Source organism: Cryptomeria japonica, chromosome 10 (genome assembly GCF_030272615.1).
Source record: "Cryptomeria japonica chromosome 10, Sugi_1.0, whole genome shotgun sequence".
In the NCBI taxonomy this organism is placed as follows: Eukaryota; Viridiplantae; Streptophyta; class Pinopsida; order Cupressales; family Cupressaceae; genus Cryptomeria; species Cryptomeria japonica.
In genome coordinates, this window is record NC_081414.1 from 817756406 (window position 1) to 817780798 (window position 24393).

Below are 24393 nucleotides of genomic sequence, written 5' to 3' on the forward strand. Positions count from 1 at the left end.
TCTTGATCTTTAGGTGCTATTTTAATCTGATTGTATCCGGAGAAACCATCCATTAGAGAAAACATGGAGTGTCCAGCAGTTAAATCTACAATGATGTCAATGTTAGGAAAAGGAAAGTCATCCTTTGGACATGCATTATTAAGATCTCTTAAGCGTGTGCATATTCTGATACTTTTATCTAGTTTAGAAATAGGAATGATGTTGGATACCCATTGAGGATAAGCTACAGGTCTGATAAATCCAACATCCAATAATTTCTTTAGTTCTGCTTTGACTAGAAGAGCAATATGTGGATGCATTTTCCTTAATTTTTGTTTAACTACTTTGGCTCCTGGACTGACATTTAACTGATACATAATAAGATTTGGATCCAATCCTAGCATGTCTACATATGACTAGGCAAAATTTATTTGTCACCATTTGAAGAATTCCATATATTGTTGCATTTCTTGCTATGACAGAGAATTTGATGGATGGAGAATTTTTGGTTGCTCTGGTGTCCTAATGTTAAATGCCTCTATTGGTTCGATCAAAATGGATGACCTTTCTTGATAGTGTGTAGGTAAAGTGTCAAATCTCCCATCTTCTAGCACCTTGAGGAGGTTTTCACTATTAGATGCACCCTTTCTTTTTACTTTTTCTTGATCTAATGTTGCCAAGAAATGGTTTTCAGCATTAGACTTGATATTGTTTTCTTTATTTTCAATTTTGCGACTAGAAGATTTGGCACCCACTTGACTGGAAGATGTGTTGTTGAAATTCCTAGTGAAATTTGTTGTGGGTTTGATTGCATTAAGATATACAGATATGGCATGGTAATTAGGAAAGGTATCAATGGCAGTATGTCTTTCATTTTCCCAATCAATAAGTTCAGGGTAAATTAGAGGTAAGAGGTCATCAGGCTGAGATGTTTCAAGGGTATCAAGGGTCATGATAGATGTGTCAAAATTTTCAATATGTATGTCAATGTCTATAATGGTACTCTTGTCAGAATGACCTCGCACAAGGAGCTCCTAATTGTCCTCGATTAAGTCCAAGTTAGCTGAATGTGATTCTAATTCAATTGAGCTAGTTCCTAACATTTGCCCTACATACGTGTGAACTACATCAACTCCTAAATCTTCTTCAAAGCAATTTTCTTCAGCTGATTCTTCAGAGTGATAGGAATCCCATTCCCATTCATTAGAATCTATCTCACTTGCAGCTTGCAATCGACAGATTTGTTCATATAGTGTTTGATTTGTTTCATCTACTTTTCTTTCTATATCTTTTCTTCTTTAATATTCAACCTCTTCTGGAATGAGATTGAGTTTTATCAACCTTTCTATGAGTTCTCCTTGAGTAGTACTAGGTTCATGCTTTTTTTGATTGAGAGTTAATGTTGTTTGGGAGGTGTTTTTAGTTTGTTTTTCCTATTGATTTGAAGCTTGCTTCTTTTGCTATTTCATGTTTGCTTGTGCTTGTTGCTTGGCTGGTAAATCTTCCCTTTCAATTGCAAGTTGTTCTTTTTTGTTTTCATATTCCTCTTGTTGTTGGTTGGACGATGTGTCTTCTAGTAGAGTAACTTGTCCATACCCTAAGCCTTCTTTGTCTATAGCCTACTGAGTGTAAGGTTGGATAGGTTCTGATATACCTTCTTTTCTTTTTCCTATAGGACCTGTTCTAGTGTATCCCATTTTTCAAAAAATATTAAATCCTTTTCCATACTTTTTTGTGGGTATGCAAACATTATTGATCTTTTGTTGGACTTCTTCATCCTTGTATAGCCACTGTAGTACATCTTTGTCTTTTGTTTCCTCTGATAAGGTCCCAACACTAACAAATGCTCCATCAAATATTGGAAGATGTTTCACAATTGGTTGTTGTTTAAAGTTTGATGGTTTTTTATAGGACTTAGGAGAGAGTGGTAATTGTGATATTGAATATCCTTCATTCTCTCGATCTCTCATCTACATTTGTTTTTCCATACTTGACAAAATTGAGGCAAATGATTTTTATTTGGATTGTGTGGTTGAAGATGATGCCTCCCTATTATGAGGAACAATGAATTCTTGAACTAGTTTGAGATTACTACAGTACTGAAATGGATTTGAATCTACTGAGATCGTGATTTCTTGCCCATTGTAGGGAAACATTAGGCACTAATGATATGTGGATTGAATAGCTTGTATGTCTTGTATCCATGGTCTTCCCAAGAGTATGTTGTATGATAACTCTAAGTCTAGAACTTGGCATGTTGTGTCTTTCTATAAAGGTCCCACTCTGATGGGTAACATCACAATTCCTTTAGAGGAACGCTCTTCTTCATCATAGGCTTTGATGGTGATCTTTTTCCGAGGATCAACTGTATCTTATGAATGATGACTTTGATATGAAAGGGAGAATTATGGGGATGTTTCAAGGACATGTTGTCTTCTTCGATAAATGATAAGCAGTGAGGGGTTGTGAGGTGCCCCACCATGGTTTGGAATTGATATATATCAAGATCTTTAGACACTATTGTATCTACTAATGCTTGTTCAAGAATTTCTTTGTGTGCAGGTGAGATCTTTAAAAGTTCTAAGATGGATATTTGTGTGGGCTTTTTCTATAATTGCTCCACTAGATTATATTGTTACACAGTGGATGATATGTTAGTGGTAGGACCTAGAAAAACAACTTTAGCTTTGCTTCTGGTGATAGCATGAGAAGGTTCTTGATTTTTCTTTTCTTTTACTACAATCACATTTACCACATTATCATATGTATGAGCGTAGTTTACCTTTGCTTTACCCTTACCATTATGTGTTGCTGATGATTCACCCTTCTCATAGTTTGGAAGCAGAGTTTTAAAAGTTGTATGAGATTCGTTTGTAATATGTCCATCCATAGTTATTACTCCATTATCAATAAAATCTTGGATGACATGTTTCAACCATTGACAATTATCCATGTGATGTCCCTTGTTTCGGTGGAAATCATAATAATGGTTATCATCCCACCAAGGGGGTTTTACTTGAGGTTCGTAGTTCCTTCCTTCTGGAAAAGTAATCAATTAGTTTTCAAGAAGTGTCTTTAGTGCTGACCCAAGTGGTTCACCAATGTTTGTAAATTTCCTTTGAAAGAAGTTGTTGAAAGTTCATTTTTGGTGATTGTTGTTTTGTTGAGTTGTTGCTGAGTGAGTGGATAAATTGAAAACTGGTTATTTTGGTTTTACATTATTGTTATCCACTATTCCATTGTTGACGATATTTTGATTTCTATTCCAAAATTTAGGCTTATCATTGTTATTGTTGCTAACATTGTTGTTAGGAGGATTAACACACTCTTTGTATAGCTTCAACTCACCATTCTTTACCATAGCTTCTTCCATTCTGATACATTATCGATCATCTTTTCAAAATTTTGATGGAATTGCATTTTTAGATGATAACTCATTTGTCCATTTAGGTTGTCAATGAATATGTCTATCTTCTTGTATTTCAGCACCGTTCGAGGATATCATGAAGCTAATCATCTCCATCTCTGTAGAAACATCATGAAAGGTTCTCCACTCTTTTGTTTAGTGTTACATAAATTGAGCATTGTTACCTCATGTTGAATGTTGTAAGAGTACTGTGAAACAAACTTATCCACCAATTCTGTGAATGATCTAATTCCAGGTGGAAGTTTTGAGAACCATTCCATATCTAGTCCACTTAAGCTTTTTGGAAATAATCTCATTAGATAGGTATACTCAGCATGCAAAATTCTCGTATATGATCCTGGGATCAATGCTTCCATTATATTTATCATATCAAGGAGTTTCACAACCTGTAGTAAATGGTATCATGTTTAGATTTCTATCAAAGGGGCAAGGACATATTTCTTGAAGCGAGTATCTTCTAACAGTTCCTCTTTGCATATCTTGAATTTGTGTTTGCATCATTTGCATTTGTTGTGTAAGAGCTGTGATAGGATTATCAACATGATTTGTCCTTGTATGAGTGTGTGTTCTAGTATGATCTTGATCTCTTCTTGTGTCATCTCAAACCCTTCTATTGTCTTCATTAGATTTGACATGGTTGAGAATGTCTATGTCATCCTTTTTGGGAATGGAAGTTTCCTCATTAGTTCTTGTGTTATTAGGAATTGATGTGTCATTCATTTTGAGACCAAAAATATCCTCATGTCATATCAGGGGAAGAGTCACTTCTCTTTTGTGCTAATTTTCTCATATCAAAATATTGGGGGAGTGTAGCACCAGATCTAGCTAACATTAAGAAGTATTTTTCTTTTTCTCCCTCCAATATTTTCTCCATAAATTTATCAAATTTAGGATCTTGTTTGATTTCTCAGAGATGTTGTTCCGTTATTTCCCCTTCTTATTGTATTTCATTTTTCGAGTTCCATGTTCCTATAATCTTCAGTTATTTTCAATGTTTCGATTTTCATTTCTACGATCTACCATCTATGCGCTCTAGTTAAAACGGGCATACACGTGTGTTTAGATATTGTGCTAGGATTCAATTGTCTAAAATTTGTTTTGATAAGTGATCAACTATCAATGTAAATGTGATAGAGTGATATGACACGAAAAGATGATTCAAGTTTTTAAAAGTTTGCAAGTTTTTTGATCTTCGATTTTGGAGTGTAATGATGATGATTTTGATAAAACCAAGTCCAATAGGAACGATATATCCTACGATGTGGGACAAGGTTTTCCTGACCAAATGTTGTAGTTTCATGATGGAGGATGATAGATCTTGATGAGAAACTATGTTTTGAGTGATCTGTTTATCAAAGAGGGTGATAATGCACTTTGAGATGTTTAGATCTTGAACTTGTTGAAGGCAAATACTTGAAAATATTGAGGTGTCTATTTCTAGAATCTGATTTGACAGATGATAACTTGACCAAGTGAACCAAGAAAACAATCTAAGCACATAATGACAAATATCAGGTGTTTATGCTCACTGTAAATTGACCAAACAAATATGATAGGTCTCAAAAGACATGGAAGAAGATAGCTCTGGACTGACAGAGACAAAAATTCATACGACACCTTATACAACTCTGAATGATGACTTAGACAAGCCAGTACGACAAACCAAAAATCTCGCACGACAAAAGGCATAAACTCGTACGATCTTTCTCATAGAACCAGACGACAAAAGATGACACAAAATTCTCTACCAAACTGACTCATACGACAATTCCCATTGGACTAGATGATAAAAGATAACACAAAGTTTTCTACTAAGATGACACATACGACTAAGGACAGAACAGAGACAAAAATTTTGTTTGGACAAATTTTTGATCAATGAAGTTTGATGTTTTGCTTCTATTTTCTAATTTTTTAGATGTCTAATTTTCTATTTTAGGGATGAAGACACATCAAACATGTGATATGATAAGTAACCTCAAGCACAACATGCTAAATCCTAAGGAAGTTGGCTAAGAGAGAAAACATTTGCTTGCAAAATTAGGTACACACCCAATAGCTAATCAGAATACGACCGTTGAGTCTCATGTAATGGATTCTCAACGCCATATTATCTGACTCCAAATGTTAATGGGGGCACGATATGGCAAGTGTCTTGGGAGAGTTACTATCTCTCTTGCACAAAGATTATCCCCCTTTCGGAGGGGAATCGGGTAGCCTCTATCTTAGGGTTCGTAGTAAGGGTTTCCATTTGAAATTACCCCTTGTAGTTGTGCAAGCACGATTGAGGCCTATAGCCCTACAAAGTACCAAAACAAGAACTAGTCACACAAACATGATTGAGACCACGAGGCCCTACTAAATGTATGATATGAGAGATCTGAAAAGAGAAAACTCAAATAATCCCATCCTCCAAGACTTTAATCCCGAGAGGCCTATTTTTTAGAGTGAGTCAAAAAAGCTTAGGTCGAGTTGTACTCACTTGGGTCGTTCTCATAGGGCGATTACTTTTTCCCACTGTGATAGGCCTGCTAAAGTTAATCAAATATCAAACATAGAAGTGCTTCAAGGGTTGGGATTTCCGATTTTCCAAATGGACAAGAGCATACTCTCCTACCTCTTAGACAACTTCTCAAACATAGAAAACAAGATGTTCATTTACCATTAGCAAAATAAGTGTGCCTAGAAAACTTAAAGAAGACACAAAGTTTGGTTGAGTCCTCCTAGGCAACCTGCAAAATAGATACATTAGTAGTCATGATGTGTTTTGATGAAATGAAGCTTTGACAAGCATAATCTTCAAAAATCGTCCTACAAAAACCAGTTAGGCTGTCGAAAAACTCACAAATAGACCAAGGTTAGCATTAGTAATAATCAAATTGAAGCATGAAAACCCTAAAATGCAATCTATTTTGAAAACATGGAAACATAAATTTGTACGACAATTCTCACCTGTTTGTATGACAATTCTCACATGCTCGTACGAGGGAACAAAGGAGCTCATATGAGATAGAAAGGGAACTCATACGAAATTCTGATTTAGACCCGGCTAGAAACCTGCTAGATTGAAAATTTGATGATGTTAAGAGGCCGAAAATGAGATTTTCGGCCCCACGGTGGGCACCAAAATTTCATGCCTATGAAGTGTGATACCTATAGCTATCACCTCTTAAGAGATGTGAGTGGATTTGCTCTTAGATCTGGATAAGCAATCCCAGTGACTTGATTACACCTAGATGGAGGATTTGAAAGGGTGATGATGTGCAAGATATATGAGATTGATTATGCTAGATTCATCCAAGAGTCTAATTAAGCTAATGATATGTATGATTAAGCTATGATGATGATGCAATTAAGCTAGAAAAGTGATCGATTAAGCTACATGATTCAACAATTATGCTAGAAAATGATCAAATTAAGCTAAATATAAGATGCAATTTCCTATAACAACAATGCTCAAATGATATGCCTATAGTAACAATTCCTAAATTGATAATGAGAGGGGATCCTTTGTGCTCCAAAATGGGGGATATTTATAGGATTTCCAAGGCTAGGGGTGAGGTGGTAGGAATCAATGGTCAAGACTGAGTCTGAAGATATCAAAGGTGAAATTGGAGGAGGTTGGAGAAGAGGTTGGAGGGAGGGACACTTGTCATCTCTGTGGTGACAAGTGTCAAGGAGCCTTGCTCATAAGAGGGCATGTGTCCAAGAGAGGAGACATGTGGCCAAAGTGCCATGTGTCTCAAGGGGAGAATATCCACACCATAGGAGGTTAGGATAAGGAGGTTAGAATGTGCAAGATAGGATAGGGTTAGGCAAACCCAAGGTTAGGTGGAATGGGTTAGGTTAGAGGGATGGTTAGGTTAGGTGGTTAGAAGTTAGGAGGCATGTGGGTAATTTGAATTTAAAAATTTAAATAATAGGAAAAGACTAATTAATTTTCAACAACTAATAAATTGATATGTTTTAATTAATTAGAGGATTAGAAGAATTGATTGAAATGGGGGGGGATTAATCAATTTGAATTAATTAATCAAAGGGGACTATTGAAATGAACCTATTAAATAATTCCTTAGATTTATTAATAAGTAGATGAAAGGGAGAATTTAATCAAATTGCTAATGAATTCAATTAAATTAGGAAGGGGGATTAATTAAATAATTGCTTATTTAATTAATTATCTTCAGACCATTTTTAGGTGTATACAAGAAATTCCCATGTTAATTCTTTAAGTAATTGGTCAACCATATAGTTGATGTGGTTTATTGCCTCTTCTTCTGAACATTCAAGATGATCTATCATATAACAGGAAATTGTTGAGGTTGTCTATCCATGGAGTTTATCATCCTTCATTACCATAACAAATATGTTAATATGCTAATCTTATAAGTATAATATCATGTGGTTTTGGATCTAATCACCAATTTAAAAGAGAAAGAGTAAAACCTAGTAATCATAAACATCATCAATTAAACGTGTACACAACCATATGAGCTCATAGAATCTACGTTGATTATTAAATGTCTTCTGAATAGTGTTGTCTTCTAAATGTTGAGCTGCCAAGAGAAGAGGGTGCAACAATGATGGTTCAATTGTTGCAGTTGTTGATGCAATCTTAAGGTACTCATTATAGGTTGGAGCATGTTTGCTTATGTTCCACGGTTCTTGTTGTAAACTAGCTTCAACATAATCTGCCCACTAAATCATAATAAACTTGAATTACTAATTCAATCTCCTAATTTTATTTCACAGTTTATATATTTAATTTGATCTTAAAAAGTACTCACAATAAATTTGTCCACAAAAATAATACAAAAATAATATCTCTTATATATTTTACATGCTTAGTGTACTTTCATTTCACTTACTTTTCTAAAAGAAATTGAAATTTTTAAGTATTATAAAGAAATAAAATTGAAATAAAATAAATACTATCAAATAATTAAATTAATTTTTAAATAATTTAAAAAATTTATGTTCACAATAAAGTAAATAAAAATAATCTTATATTAAAGTAAAATAACTCTTAAATAAATAAAATATGATATCTATACTACTATTAATATTAGTTTCTATAATCCAATACTGATATATACAATAGTTCATATTCATGCAAACATGAGTATTATTTTAATAAATTATCTCAAATACCTCATCTATTTAAGGGTAGGTGTTGTATGGTATTACAAAATCCTAATTGTGGTTGTACTTATTTAAATAGTAAATATTTTGTATCAGACCTTTCTAAAAAAGGCACTTCAACTGGAGAATCTAGAAGATTATTCATTCATGATACCATTTATATTTTTCTAACTAGCTATAATGAAGTTGAATGGCTCCAAATGAGCCCACCAAGGATCAAGTCTTGCTACGTGCAAAGCTCCAACATCATAAGGGATGAGGTCGGGATCGTGCCGCAGGCAAATATGACGGAATGGATACCCCTCAGTCCTTGGCTATTAGCCAAAGAGGTTCAACCTATCGGCTTGTGCCCCCATATCGGGTGACAAAAAATACTTTGTGAATACCCTCGATGGGCTAGCACCTCGCGGGCTTCATGCCCTTGTTGGGTTGTCATGCTCGTAGGTGTAGACCTCCATAAAAAAAAAAAAAAACTTTCAAATTAAGTCGAGATGTGATCTAGATTGGTGGTAGGATGAAGTAATTCATAGCCTAACTTTGAAATAAAAATAATTTAAAATAAATATTTATTTTTAAATATATAGACTTCAAAATCTTAAAATATCTTAATGTCTATCATGAAACAATTAAAAGTTAGATATAAGTATATAATATGTACTATATTTTTTAAGTAAAAAAATCACTTCTAATTTTACATTTTAAATAAAATAATGAATGTAGATTTTTTTAAAATATAATTAAAAGTTACATACAAAATTAGAAAAAAAACATTACTAAAACTAAATTTTAAGATGAAATGAAACAGTTTTAAAATTAAAATTAAAACATATTTATAAAACAAAACAATTCTAAACTAAAAGAGAACAAGAGTTTGTTTTTTCTTATTAATGTTGAATCTAAGGTATTTTTTAATTATTATTATATCATGTAATATTTGAATTAAAAAAAAAGAAGCAAATAATAAATTCATATTTTAGAAAAGTATACTTACTGCTTTTGTAATAAATGGCATCATGTCATGTCCTTGCTTTCCAGTTGCCTCATTTACCAATTAATGTACTGTTTGAAAAATAAATTCTAGAATTCTCCTGAAATTAGTTGGAATATCTTGTACAATAGAAATATCCCAACCTTGAGTAATAGCCCTAACAACAAGTTCAGCTTGCTCAAATGTTAATTAATCATCAAGAAGATCGTCGATTAAAGAAAGAAGTGTTGTTGATTTGGTAAAATCCATTCTACTACTATAAAATTCCTCTTCATCTACAACACTAACTCCTAACAAATAATAATCTATGGGACGTTGTCTAATTGAAATCAATTTAATGATCGTGCATTCTGCCCACCAACTGTCATAAAAATAAATTAAATTATTACGTTCTTTATAATAATTAATTTTAAAATTGATAGGTTTAGAATAATTGAATTTTTCTTTTAACTATATCCATGCTCTTATCAAGAATACAAATGTTTTAAATTGGCAGTTCTCATGCTCAATGCATGATAAACCTTGGTTGAATTCATTCAATTATATCAACAAAGTAATCAACTATTTAATTTATAATTAGATCAAACATTAAACTATTGCATAAATATTTATAATCTTTTCATTATTATTTGTTTTTGTTGCTTTCATATTATTTAAATCTATAATTTTCAAAAAAAATTATTTAATTTGTTTGACAGTGATAATTACCTAAAGATTTTTTTCATTTCCATCTTGTACTACCAATTTCAGAATCTTGTTATCCTTTAACCTGAAAAAAAAATCCCTTAATTAGCTTAAAGAAGTTTAAAATCTATTATTAATTGAAAAGTTGAAAAACAATTGATAATAATATTTGTAACTTTTACTTGAAATTGCCCTCTTCATATATTTCAATGAAATTTTGTGCCTCCCATCTAGAAAAGGTACAAGTCCATTCATACAAGAGTGCATATTCCACCTATGGAATTGAAATGATAAAATTTAATAAATATCCATTAACCTCTATTTTAAGAACATTCTTAATATAATAATTCGATTTAAATTTTTTTAAAAAAACTTACCTCTTTCAGAAAACTTTTCTTATATGTATTTTCAAATTTTTGTAACATTTGCTTAAGATATGCTGAGCTAAACATTTTAGCTTCTTCCATAACTTTTTCTCCTGGAAATGCCACACTTGAAGCTCTAAAGAGATTGAGAATACTTTGCATCCCATATTCCTCTACAATAATATTCTGATTATTATCATTGTTTCCTTCCGAGAAAAAGAACTGCCCACTTTTATCTTTGAAGTTATCCAACACATCTTCCCACAGTATAACACAAACAAATCATTAACCATCTTTATGTAAGTACCAAAAAATAATAAAGAAATAATTAAGGTTGATAATGAAAGAAAAAACACTTTAAAAGTACAGTGAGTTATTGGAATCAGTATAAATTTATCAAAAAAAAATTAATATATGTTCTCTGATAGTTGTAACTTACATATATAGCATAAGGATTGAAAAACATATTTAAATTATATTACGCTATTTGGGTACCTATAGATATACCATAACGATGGAGCCTAAGAAGTTTGAGTCCTAAAGCTGTAGCATTCAAATTCTTCATAACACTTTTGGATCCTAATCCTATGCCCACACTTCCATCCCAACATCTGCATCCATTATTAACTAAAACTTTTTGTTAATGTAGTCAATCATGTAAAATCCATTGCAAAACTATTTCTATCACAAGCGAGTTGTGTAAGCTCAATAGATATTTATCGCCTGTATAGAAACTCTAACATTAACAATCAAATAATATGTTAGGATTTCCATCACAATTTATATATTTTGTAAGCAACCCAAATGGTAAAAGAAAAATTCAACAAACCTGTAAACATAATCAAGAGCTTCTTTTATTTCAGCCTGAAAATATCGATCTATTCCGAGGCATTGCAATGCATCAACCATCTCAAGTTGCTCGATCAGATCACCATCTAATCTAGTCTGCATTTCTTTTAAAAACATTTTCACTTCCTTAACTAGTGTTTCCACACATTCTCGGTATTCAGATCCCTGAAAAATGCACAATCAACAAGGAAGAAAAAATAGCAGAAGAATCTACAAATGAAAACTTTGTTGAGAATAGAAAAGAAGTTATTTACCCCATATGGTGTTTCCATAGATTGGACAAACTCATTATTCCATAGATTCAAATATTTTTGAGGTGTTCCCACAGAAGAAACAGAAGAAATGTTGTGCCCAAAAAAATTGAGACCAACAAAAATTTATGAGTTGAATGCTTGTGCTCAACTTTACAAGGATACTGATATTTATATGCTTTGCATGGTATTTAGTGTTTAATGAATTTGTTTGAAGGGCCTCAAAAATGACAATGAAAAGGAAACAAACATAAGAGGGAAATTGATCCTACACCACTAGGTGCTCTTGCATCATCCTATCTTCTACCATTAATCTATCTAAAGTTTCAAGATAATCAAGAGGTAGACCATCCCTTCCACTAAAATCCCAACCATCAACATGCTCTGAAGCCCACTTGGCCAAACAATCAGCCACTCTATTCCACCCCCTGGGAATATGACAAAAGGAGACAAATTCCAATGTATTACACAGTTGTAAAATTTGTCTAACCACAGAATCTAATTGCCAACTCACATCATTTGAATTTTTTCTGTTCAATATGTCCACAACAATCTGAGAATCCGACTCACAAATAATCTTCCTCCATCCTAAAGAATAGCCTCGCTCAACAACAATCTTAATAGCTAGGGCCTCCATAATATTTTTAGAGTTGTGCCCAATATAAATAGAGAAGAAAAAAACTGCACAACCATCATCACCTCTACCTATACCTCCAATACCTACATGTCCAGGATTCCCACGGGAAGAGCCATCTGTATTAATTTTTTAAGATTCCCACAGGAGGGGGAATCTACCTTCCATCTCTACCTATCCATTGCTTCACATGTCGAGATCTATTTCCAGCAGCATAGTCCATTTTAATGTTTTCCAATTGCAGAGTCCTTACAGTAGTATAATCACCTGGCTCAACATTTTCAGACAAATTGCACTTAGCTGAGATTGTCTCCTGAAGCCTATTAACTATCTTCTGCCACAACCGAAGACTCCCTATATGTGAATCACAAAAGACCCTTTGATTCCTTTCCATCCATAAATTCTAGATAATAAGGGCTAGCCCAATAGCCTAGGCCACTTGAAGAAAAGAGGTCTTTACTGAGGGTCTACCCAGGCTATCCCAAAAGTCAATTAAGGAGGTAGCATGAAAACAAGCATGTTGCCAAGCCTCCCACCACTTGTGCCAAATCTCCCTAGAGAAAGGGCATAAAAAAAACAAGTGGGAGAAGTCTTCCTCATTATGCATACAAAGATAACAGATGGATGGTCCCTGGAAGCCTCTCTTACAAAGATTCTCCCATGTGAGGCATTTCCTCTAAGCAACCAGCCATAAGAAAAAATTACATTTCGGCCAAGAGAAGCTATTCCAAACCTTCTTCCACCAACAAACATCCTTCAGGCCATGCAATTGCCTATCAAGTTGAGCATAACCTTCAGCAATAGAAAAATTGCCTTTTGGGTTAGGACCCCAAGCCAAAATATCTCTCTCCTTGAGGTAACTACATAACCTACTCTCCAATATATTAACCAACGCCACATGATCTTCATCCGAGACACCCAAGGGCCATTCAAGAGGATCCTTCCAAAAAGTCACCTCAACCTATCCAATGCACCTAATTGTTTTAAAATTCTCCACCTTAACCCATCCAGCATCAGTGAAAATGTTGCAAAGAGGTTGAAGGTGTGGATAACTAGATAGAATAGGAGGGTGGCCATCCCAAGAGTCCTGCCAAAAAAGAGCTTCAGAGCCTTTATTACAAATCCAGAAAAGACCATCTTTAATAAGTTGGGCACCTTTTTAAAGAGTATCCCAGATACAAGAGCCCCTGCCCACTAAACTAAGATGAGGTACCGCATGATCATTAGTCCTAGGGAGATACTTGTGGGTTAAAGTCTTGGTCGAGTCTTGATCCTAACTGTTACACCACCTCCAATATAGCTTAGTCGCCAAGGCTTTGCTAACCAAAGCAATAGATTTGAGGCCAAGACCCCCAGCATGTCCTGGTCTACAAATAGAGTCCTATTTAACTAAACTCCACTTAGAAGGAAGAAAACTACTAGACCAAAGAAATTGATGGGAAAGAGCATCAAACTCTCTCACAAAGCTAGATGGGGGAGCCTACACAAAACATCTATTAATGAGAAGTGCTTGCACCACAGTCTTCAGAAGAATTACTCTTCTAGCAGAGGATAACCACCTGTAATTCCAATGATTAACCTTGCAATGAAATTTATCCAAAATTCCTTGCCAAAAATCTCTACATCGAACCCCCAAATCTAAAGGAATCTTGATGTACAACAAAGGAGGGGACCCTCTCTGAAATTTGAGGATCCTAGCAATCCTATTCTAAATAAGCTGATGGGTGTTAAATAAATATATGGATGATTTATCTTCATTAATTTTTTGACCTGAGGCTTTGCAATAGATATCCAAAGCTCTTCTGAAATTCATTGCCTCATTGGTTCTAGCCCTACCCATCAAACATGTGTCATCCAAAAACTAAAGATGGGAGTAGGGAGGTAGAGCATTGCTCCAACTCCAGCCCTGAGTAAGACCATGTCTCACCTGAGAAGTGATAAATCTGCCAAGACCTTCAACCATGAGAATAAATAAATAGGTAGATAAAGGTTCCCCTTGTCGAAGCCCCCGTGAAGCGCTAAACAATTATGAGGATTCTCCATTAATAAGAATTGAGAAAGAGGTAGAAGTCACAAAACTAAGAACCCAATTCACCCACTCTTCTACAAAACCAAAAGCCAAAAGGATCTTCTATAAGAAATCACAACTCACCCTATCATAAGCTTTGGCCATGTCAAGTTTAATAAACACAGCCTTCTCCTTACTCCTTAGAGAAAGCCATCAAATGAATAGCCTCCATTGCTATCAAAACTCCATCAAGGATATATCTTCCATCAATGAAACCACCTTGCTCTTTAGAAACCAAAGTGCAGAGGAGAGGTTTGAGTCACTCAACAATCAATTTAGTGATTATCTTGTAGACAACATTACATAAAGCAATAGGCCTATACTAATCCAAGCTATTAGCCCCCTCCTTCTTAGGAACAAGAGCCAAGAAGGTAGAATTCATAGATTTGAGCATTTGTTTATTTCTATAAGATTCCTATACCACATCTAGAAGATCATAATTTATAATATCCCAAAATTCTTGAAAAAAACTCAATAGGAAACCCATCAAGGCCAGGAGCCTTGCCTTTTTTCACTTGAAACACAACCCCCTCAAGTTTAGACAACAAAATGGGGTGCAAGAGAGCATCATTCATTTCAAAAGAGACAAGAAGGGGAATACAGTTCAAGATGGCCCTCTCTTCTACCATAGCTTCAGGATCCTCTTTGGTAAACAAATTAGAAAAAAAACTGACAACTTTCGTAACAATTTCTTCTTTAGATGAAAGATGAACCCCTTCTGAAGATATGAGAGAGGTAATAGAGTTACCATACCTACGAGCCTTAACAAAATTATGAAAAAAAATAATGTTTCTATCACCTTCTTGGAGCCAATCCACACAAGACTTTTGTTTCCAGAAAATCTCCTCACGCAACTCCCACTCTTCTAGGTCCTTTAGAGAAAGGGACTCAACCATACTGAGCTCCACAGTCATCCCTTGATCCCTAATTTGACACGTAACCTCGTCTAGCTTGGCTTGAGCTACCATCTTGTATCTATGCAGATTCCCAAAACATTGTTTATTCCACCTCTTCAGCCTATATTTCACATGTTGTAATCTCTTCCCAAAGGTGTACATATCCTACCCATGGGTAGGGACCCCTTCATACCACCAATCAACCATAATATCCCTCAATGACTGATCATGAAGCCACATAAATTAAAATTTGAAAGAGGGATTTTTGGAGGTTCTAACAGATGTAATAGAAATCTTAATAGGCCAATGATGAGAACCCCTCCAATTAAGAATTTTTGAACTAGTGGACCGCCTTTCATGCACCCAATAGCAGGAAACCAAAAATCTATCAAGCCTTTTAGAGATAGCCTCAACACGACTCCTATTATTCCATGTAAAGACACCATTAATTGGCTTCACATAAATGAGATTCAAGAGACCAATATTATCTCTGAGTAAATTTGAGGAAGGATCAAGCCTGAATAACCCACCTTGCTTTTCATCCAAACTGGTAATGACATTAAAATCTCTAGCCAAAATCTAGGGGGATAAAAGGATCTTGAGCCCGAAGATTGATGTGAGCCCAAAGATGTGACTTACCCATAAGATCAGTAGGAGCATAAATATTAGAGAAGAGGCATCTTTCTCCAGTTTCAAAGCTAGAAGCGACCATAGAAATGGAAGACCTACTAGAAAACCACCACAAAGGGGAAACTTTCCTTGGGTTCTTGAAGCAATCAACCCCCCCTGAATTGCCATGAGAGCTCACTCCCTGCCAAAGGCCCTGGGGCCAAACATGAAAAGCACAACTGGCCAAACCATCCATTGAAAGTTTGGTTTCCTGAATAAAAACAACATCAGGAGACTCAAAGTCAATTAGTCTATGAACAACCTTTTGTCTAGGGATGTTGTTCAACCCCCTCACATTCCATGAGAGCACAATCATTTATGTGGTTGAGAGAAGTAGGAATCAATGGGCTTCATAGACCCTGACTCAACCAAAGTATCACTAATAAGCTTAACCTTTTTCTGATCCATTTTTCATCCACTCCTTAAAGGTTTGTCTAAAGAACCCTTTTTGAGGGTTTTCTGCTGCAAGCCTAAAATAGGTGGGGTTTTGTTACTCTTCACAGAACCTGAGGCCACTATAGTGGAAGGAGGAGTAGATGCCATGACCAATGCACCTTCAGGGACTTGTGACCCACTAAGATCTTTGTTGTCCTGAACATGGGAAGGCAAATCCATAACCATTTGAACATCTTGTTGATTCTCCAAAGATAGGGCCCGACCCTCTTTCTTGGAATCCCCATCCACCACCTCATGCTGACATTGGGCACCCAAGGACATTTCAACTGGAACTCCTTCCTCTTGGACCAAATCCTCTAGAACTTCAAACCTATTTAGGGTGACATCATTTTTCCTATCCAACCAGGTTCTCTTCTTTCCTTCGTCTTTATTCTAAGGTTTGATAGGAATGAAGCTATCTTTATCAACAAGACCATTAGGTATAGGGGCTCTCCCCTTATCTTCTCCTAGAATAGAGTGAGGAGGATTGGAAATGGACAGTTTAGAAGATTTATTTCTGGGACATCTCTGCTGTAAATGGCCATATTCATGACAAATTTTGCATCTAAATGGCAGGGTCTCATAGTCCAACTATTGGATCCAAGAAGATGTCCCCAAATAGATTTCCATAGAGTCTAGCAAAGGATTATTTAAATCAACTTCTACACATATACAAGCATAGGAAATTACCTTTCGATCTTGAGTTTATGAGGCCGAACCCATAGGTTTACCAAGAAGCAATGAGATTGAGTGAAGAATATCTTCTCTCCAGAATTCCAATAGAAGCCTCAACAATTGGATCCACATGAGAACACGAGAGGGAAGCTCCTCAATAGAATTAAAGCCAATATGCCAAGGTTTGATAAAGAGTCCCACCTGGTTGAAAAAATAAGTGACACCCTCAAAAGCCTTGTTCCTATCTGCCAAGTTGGAAAAAATAACTAGAAAATAGTTATTGGCTGCCATAAGTAGCTCCATGTCTCCTTCATGATTCCAGACATGGCGTGCCCAAGATTCTAAAATAGGTATAGAGAGGTGAAGACTAATAAACTTGCATATGAGAGCATGATTACACCAATATTCAACATCCTCCAAAATTTTCTTAGGTTGAATAACCAGAACTGGACGATATTGGGATCTCTCCAAACAACCATTCACCTTTTTCATACAAAAAGGCTCTTTCAAAGAATAGACACCTACCCTTGATTGGGAATGACTAATGTGTTCCTTTCCACATGAATGCATCAAATGAGATAGATCTGCTATATCTAGATCTCTAGAGATCATCTGAGAAGAGGATAATCCTCTATTCTCCATGGACCTAGAGATAATACAAAAAGAAGAAAAATAAGAGGGGTGGAAAACCCAACCACAAAACCCCACACACCCCCAATGGCAACCCAAAGTAGAAGAAATAGAAAAGGGTTGCAAAAAAAACCCTACGGCAGCCCAAAAAACCCGACCATGGGAAAGCAAAAACTGACCCCCAACAAGCAAGAAACCCCCCCGCGCGAAAGGAAGCAAGCAGAGTGTAGGTTACAGGCTAGAGAACGACACCCACTCTATTTGATTGATATGTAAAATTAATATATATTTATCTTTCATTATATTGGAATTAGTCGTTGTATCTAGACCACACACTCACAACAATATTAATTAGTCAATTTTTATTGGGAATTGTTACTTTTTTATTATGAAATATGTTATCAATTCTGACCTACTTTTATTGAATTTTTTATTTATGCATTAAATATTTGAAAGGGAAACCAAGTAAAAAATCTGAAAAACCAATTGTCTATGATACTTTTTCTATAACTTACCAAAAGTTTAAAGCAATATTTTAGTTGTCTAATTGTGCCATAAAATGGGTCCCATTATTAATTAATGACAAATGTCAATACAACTTATCTTTCTTACCAACTATGACTTGCTTTAATTGAATCTTTCACTTATCCATTCAAGATATGAAAGGAAAACCAAGTAAAAAAATTCACAAATCAATTGTCCATGATAATTTTTGTATAACTTATCAAAAGTTGAAAGCAATATCTTGTTGGCATATGATGAAGCAGTGACAATGTATGTCGTCATTGATGTCAATAAGTGAACAAGTATGTGGTACCCAAGCAAGTGAACCGGTATGAACCAGTATGAAGATTGGAAGCAACTATAGTCAACCGAGATGGAGTGAACTGGTGTTGGGGTTCACAATTTGACTATCGGTTGGTAGTCTTATTTCAGCTCTAGGGTTTCCAGTTTGGCTTGTGCAGTGCAACCGATGATGTTTTGTGATGTGTTAGTTAAGAACAAGGATAAGGATCAAGATGCCACATCAGCTATGTGGACATGAAGGATTTCTTCGAGGATCTTGCTCATGAAGATCGAATTCATTGAATGTCTACCTTAGGAATGTGAATTTTTCTTAGAGGTATGAGAAAAGCGTGTGATGGGTTACTATTTTCTAGTTGCGGTGAAGATTGGACGATGCAGAATGACTTGAGATATTTCTCAAATTGTTTTATTCTATGCAAATCATTTTAATGGTTAGGATTGGACCTCTTGTAATTGTAAACCTAAAATGCTTAGGGTTTAGGGTTTATGCTACCAACCTAATTGTTGTTGTCTATAAGGTCGATGATGTTTGTTATTGTTTGAGTTGGCAAAAGTTGTGTTTGTGTCCGCATAAAGAGATACTTTCCAAACCAGGGTGTGGAATCTGCAGAGTGTGACTGCAGAGGAGAGGAATTGAAAGGGATCTCCCTTAGAAAGTAGTGTTGTTATCAGATCAGAGCTTTACCTGTTGACTTCTAACCATCTTAATAGAAGGAAAATCCCTTGACCAGGTAGCTTTAACAAGCTTGTTGCAAATCCTCTAACCAGGTGACTCAAGCTCATTGAGTTCTTTAAATCCTCTAGCGAGGTAACCTTTAATAGGGTTTATAGCCATCCCTTAACCAAGTGATCCATAAAAGGATTAGCTCCTAACAGAACCTTATTGTAAATTCTTTAACCGAACTAGGCTCCTAACAGAGCGAAATTCAAAAGAATTCAAAAACAAGCTTTTGGGTATTCATCCCCACCGTGGTTTTTCCCATTTGGGTTTCCACATGAAAAATATGTGTGTCATGGGCTATGTATTTTTTATGTGATGATTGAGTAGGTTTTGTTCAGTTGTATATGCATGCAGAGCTAATGGTTGTGATATTACTAACGCAACTCATGCATGTTCAAACTGGTAAAATAGCTATCTAGATTTGAAAAGTGTTGTATGCTATTTGATGTAATTTTGTTTTACCGGTTTAGTTGTCTGAAGCATTTCTATTTAACCGGTATTGCTATGGTTAAGTATAGTGGTATAGACAACTAGTTATCTATGTTCAAAGAGTGTAAAAATATTAAAGCAAGTTTTTGTCTATACTGATTCACCCCCCCTCTCAGTACTGGTTAGAGTATTAGTTGTTCATCATTATTCATCAATTGGTATCAGAGCAACTCCAAGTCCTTAGTGATATAAGCCTAACCACTTGAGGTAAAAGATCCCACTTTAATGATGAAGAGGGAAGGTCCTAAGTTCAATAGGGATAACTTCAAAATATGGAAGGACAAAATGAAGATTTATATCAAGAGTTTGGTTGCTCAACACTAAAATTATGTTGAGAATGCCTATGTAATCCCTACTGGCACTCTGACCGATGATCAGAAAAGAGAGATTCAAGAAAATGGGCAAGTCATGGAAGCCCTTATTAGTAGCCTGCTTGATATTGAGTTCATTGATGTACAAGATAAGGACAGTCCTAAGGATGTTTGGGACACACTAGAAACCATTTATGGCAGTAATGAGCATGTCAAGTAGGCTAAGGAAGAAAGCCTTAGAGGAAAATTTGAAGACATGAGGATGGTTGAAGGAGAAACCATTCAACAATATGGCATTAGGATCAAGACTATGGTTGGAGATATCAAGAGCACTGGTGAAACAATTTATGATGCCACCGTTGTTAGCAAAGTTATAAGATCATTGTTACCAGTCTGTGCAATCAGGGTTGCCACTATTCAGGATCTAAGGTCTATCGACAAAACCAAGGTATCTTTAGACTCTATTATTGCAAAGTTGACTGCATATGAATTGAATAGCTATGATGGTAGTGTTCAGAAGACAGAGTTAGCCTTTAGAGCATCTATTTCTTATGCACCAACCAGAAAAGGAAAAGAGGTCAGTACCAGTTATGAATCAAGGCCAAGTAGAGATATGGATGATGAGGAGATTCTAATGGAGTTTGAAGCTCTTCTTGCCAAGAGACTTCCAAAAGGAACCGAAAAATACAAAGGTAAGATTCCTCTAAAATGTTTTCCCTACAATAAGATAGGACATATAGCTGTTAACCATCCTAACAATGACAATAAGGATAAATCGAAAAGGTTTAGAAAGTATAAAGGAGGAGGTAGGAGAAATTGTCTTGTTGCAGTGGATGAAGGTGTTACCAATGAAGAATCCGAGGATGAAGAGAATGAGGACATAGTGTTTGTAGTTGTAAAGGAAGAGGTGTCTACTTAGAAAGCCCTTGTCTCTCGCATTGACAACTCTAATGAGTCGATCATTGATAGTGGGTGTTCTCACCACATGACTGGTGACCGGACAAAGTTTCTGACTTTGGAAGAATATGATGGAGGTATTGTCCGGTTTGGCAATAATGCATCTTGCATGGTGAAAGGAAAACGATCCATCTCACTGAATGGAAAGAGCAGTGTGGATGACATCTACTGGGTAGAAGGCCTTAAGTACAACCTTTTGAGTGTTTCTCAGCTGAGTAACAAAGGACTTATTCTAGAATTCAAAGGTGGGGTCTACAAAATAATCAAAAAGAGTGGTGAACTTATTGCCACTGGTAAGAAGAACAAAGGAAACCTGTTTCAGCTAAATGCCAAGATTAGTCAGTGCCTGATGGCAAAATTTGATGATAGTTGGATATGGCATAGGAGACTCTATCATATGAATTTTGATAATATTGTAAAAGCTAGTAAGATCACGACAGTAAGAGGATTGCCTTTGCTGAACAAACCAGAGAATGTTAGCTTGGGAAGATGTCTTCCTCAACATTCAAAGGTAAGTTTTTTTCAGCTGAGAACTTACTTTATCTAGTGCACCCTGATCTATGTGGTCCGATGAAAAATAGAAGTATTCAGGGAGATCAGTATTTCATGATCCTTACCGATGACTGCTCAAGAATTATGTGGGTCACATTCTTGAAAGACAATTCTAAGGCATTTGGAAAGTTAAAGCTTTTAGAGCATTGGTGGAGAAAGAAAGTGGTAGAAGAATAAAATGCCTAAGAACCAACAGGGAGGTGAATTTACTTCTGATGAGTTCAACAAGTACTATGAAGAGAATGACATCAAGAGGTAGTTGTCTACCCCAAGGACACCACAGTAGAATGGTATAGCAGAAAGGAATAACAGGATTGTAGTTGAAGTGGCAAGAACTATGTTGATCCAAGGAAATGTAGCTCACACATTTTGGAGAGAAGTGGTGAGCACTGTAGTCTATACTATGAACCAGGTACTCATCAAGAAAGGTAAAGACAAAACCCCCTATGAGTACTAGAATGAGAGAACTCCTAATGTGAGTTATTTTAAAGTGTTTGGCAGTAAGTGCTATATCAAGAGAGGTGAGAATTTGAGCAAGTTTGATGCTAAATTTGATGAAGGAATATTTCTAGGATATTCCACCAAAAGAAAAGCTCTCAAATGCTACAACAACAGGACTCAAAAAATTGTTGAGAGTATCAATGTCAGGGTTGATGAATCCCCTGAGGAGCCTGAGGAAACCAGTAGCAAGCAAGCAGAAGATGAACCGGGTGTAGCCTTCTAGGAACCAGTTAAGAAGGAAATAAGTTGCAAACACTAGAAAGACCTCAGTGTTCCTATACTGGTAGAATTTGCAGTAGGTGAAGAAGAAGAGGAAAAGAAAGCGGAACCAACTAGGGTCATTCCTAGGTATGTGAAACTACATCATGATCTGAAGCAGATCATAGGAGACAAAGATACAGGGATACTCACAAGGAGAAAGGTGAAAGAAAACTCTTGCATGATTTCAAAATTTGAGCCTCAGACCACTAGAGAGGCACTTACCAATGAAGATTGGATAAAGGCAATGGAAGAGGAGCTGAACTAGATAGAAAAGAATGCAACATGGTCCTTGGTGCCCAGACTGAAACACAAGAATGTCATAGGTGTTAGGGTTCCCATAGATACTAAGAGGGGGAGGTGAATTAGTATCTGGCCGGTATTCAAATTTTCTTTATGATAAAACATGCAGAACATAAAGTAACAATGTACCGGTATGCAAGAATTAATGTAATAAATAGAATAAAAAACATTCACATGAAAAGAACACCATAACACAAGATGTTTAACAAGGAAACCCGGTGTGGGAAAAACCTCGGTGGGATTTGTGACCCACAATATTCACTTACTGGCCAATAAGAGAATATTACTTACAATAGGGGCCTGCACATGCAGGAAGGCCAATTGCCTAGAGCACACTGCTCAGTGAGAAGTCACACTGACTTACAATGAGGATTATACTAATCCAATATTTTGTACTGCTTTATAATAGCATCTCCAATGCTAGATTCAGTATCGGTTCTTTCTCTGTTCTTTATATATACCCTTGACCTATAATTCGCACATTAGGTCTGTCTAATAATTTTCTTTATGCTCGCTTACCTATAACTACAAATGTCTATAATGATCTCCTTTATATACAAGATTCATTTTACAATTTGCCAAGTCGGCTTGCAATAATAATCAAAATATTACATATCAAAAATCCTGTCGGCCTTTGTGCCGGTATACATCTTTTCTTCTGTGTCGGTACTAGTGCTGGTGTAAAGTGGTCTTGTTGATGCCGGTGCACTATCTTGCTTGAATAATGCTTTGCCGGTATGATGTCTTGCTGGTGCCATAGGATTGCAAGGTTGCCATCAATGACAAAACCTTCAATCACACACAATGTCTCATTGGAGTGTCCATATGCCAACAATCTCCCCATTTGGCATTGATGGCAACACTCATGAGAAATTCCAAAAAGATGTCCAAAAATGTGTAGACCAAAAATTTACCAAAAAAAATGAGGGGCTCCCCCTGAGCATATGATCCCTGTGTTTTGAATTTTCTCATCCTACTAGTCCCCCTTTGGCATCAATGACAAAGGTTGTCAAGATGTTAGTAGAGTTTGTAGTTATACCAGTCCATAACCTCAACCTTGTAGTTGGGTAGTTATTATCTGAAAAAGATTGCCCAAAATTAAGTTTATACTATCCATAAACTTTTTGCTATCTCTTATTTTTGTTTTAGTTCTCTTCACAGTGCCGGTGAGATGCTGTAATTGCTCTACCGGTGTTTTACTTCCCGGTGTTAATGCCTTTGAGATTTCCTTCCATAGAGATGCTAGATAATCCAATTTTGGACTCAGTTTAGATCTCAAGTGTTTTGGCTTATTTATTATTGTCTCTTTCTCTTTCTCCTATTTAAGTAATTCTGTCTCAAAATTTTCTAACTTATCTTCAAAAATAGATAATGAATCCGGTGAGTTGACAAAATTGTCTGCAAGCTTGTTTATCTCTTCCTGTGTCTTGCTTATTTTCTTGTCTATATCTATAGTCAGGAAGTTTGTTTTGCATGTGTCTTTGTACAGGTTTTTGTACTCTTTTAACAAACTACACAGTTCCAGTAGAAGTGTGTCAAAATCTTTGTTACACTTCTTAATTTCTTCCTCAAAGAATTTCTGTTTCTCCTTTTCTACAATGTTCTTTACAGATTCTACCTTTATTTTCTCAATATTTCTAGAGATGTATTTACATAATGTATCCAACTATCCTAAAGAATCTTTATTATCTATATTAAAATTAGGAGCAATTTTTTTTAAAATTGGTATTGAATCATCTATTGCTTTGTAAGCTTGTGAACTATAGTCAGTTATTTTCTTGATGGATTCAGGTAATACCTCA

General features: G+C 35.6%; 1 pseudogene; it reads right to left on the bottom strand.

Moving 5' to 3' along the window:
- Window positions 1–24393, bottom strand: part of LOC131036559 (longifolene synthase-like) — a 48427-nt pseudogene that overhangs the window by 12419 nt on the left and 11615 nt on the right.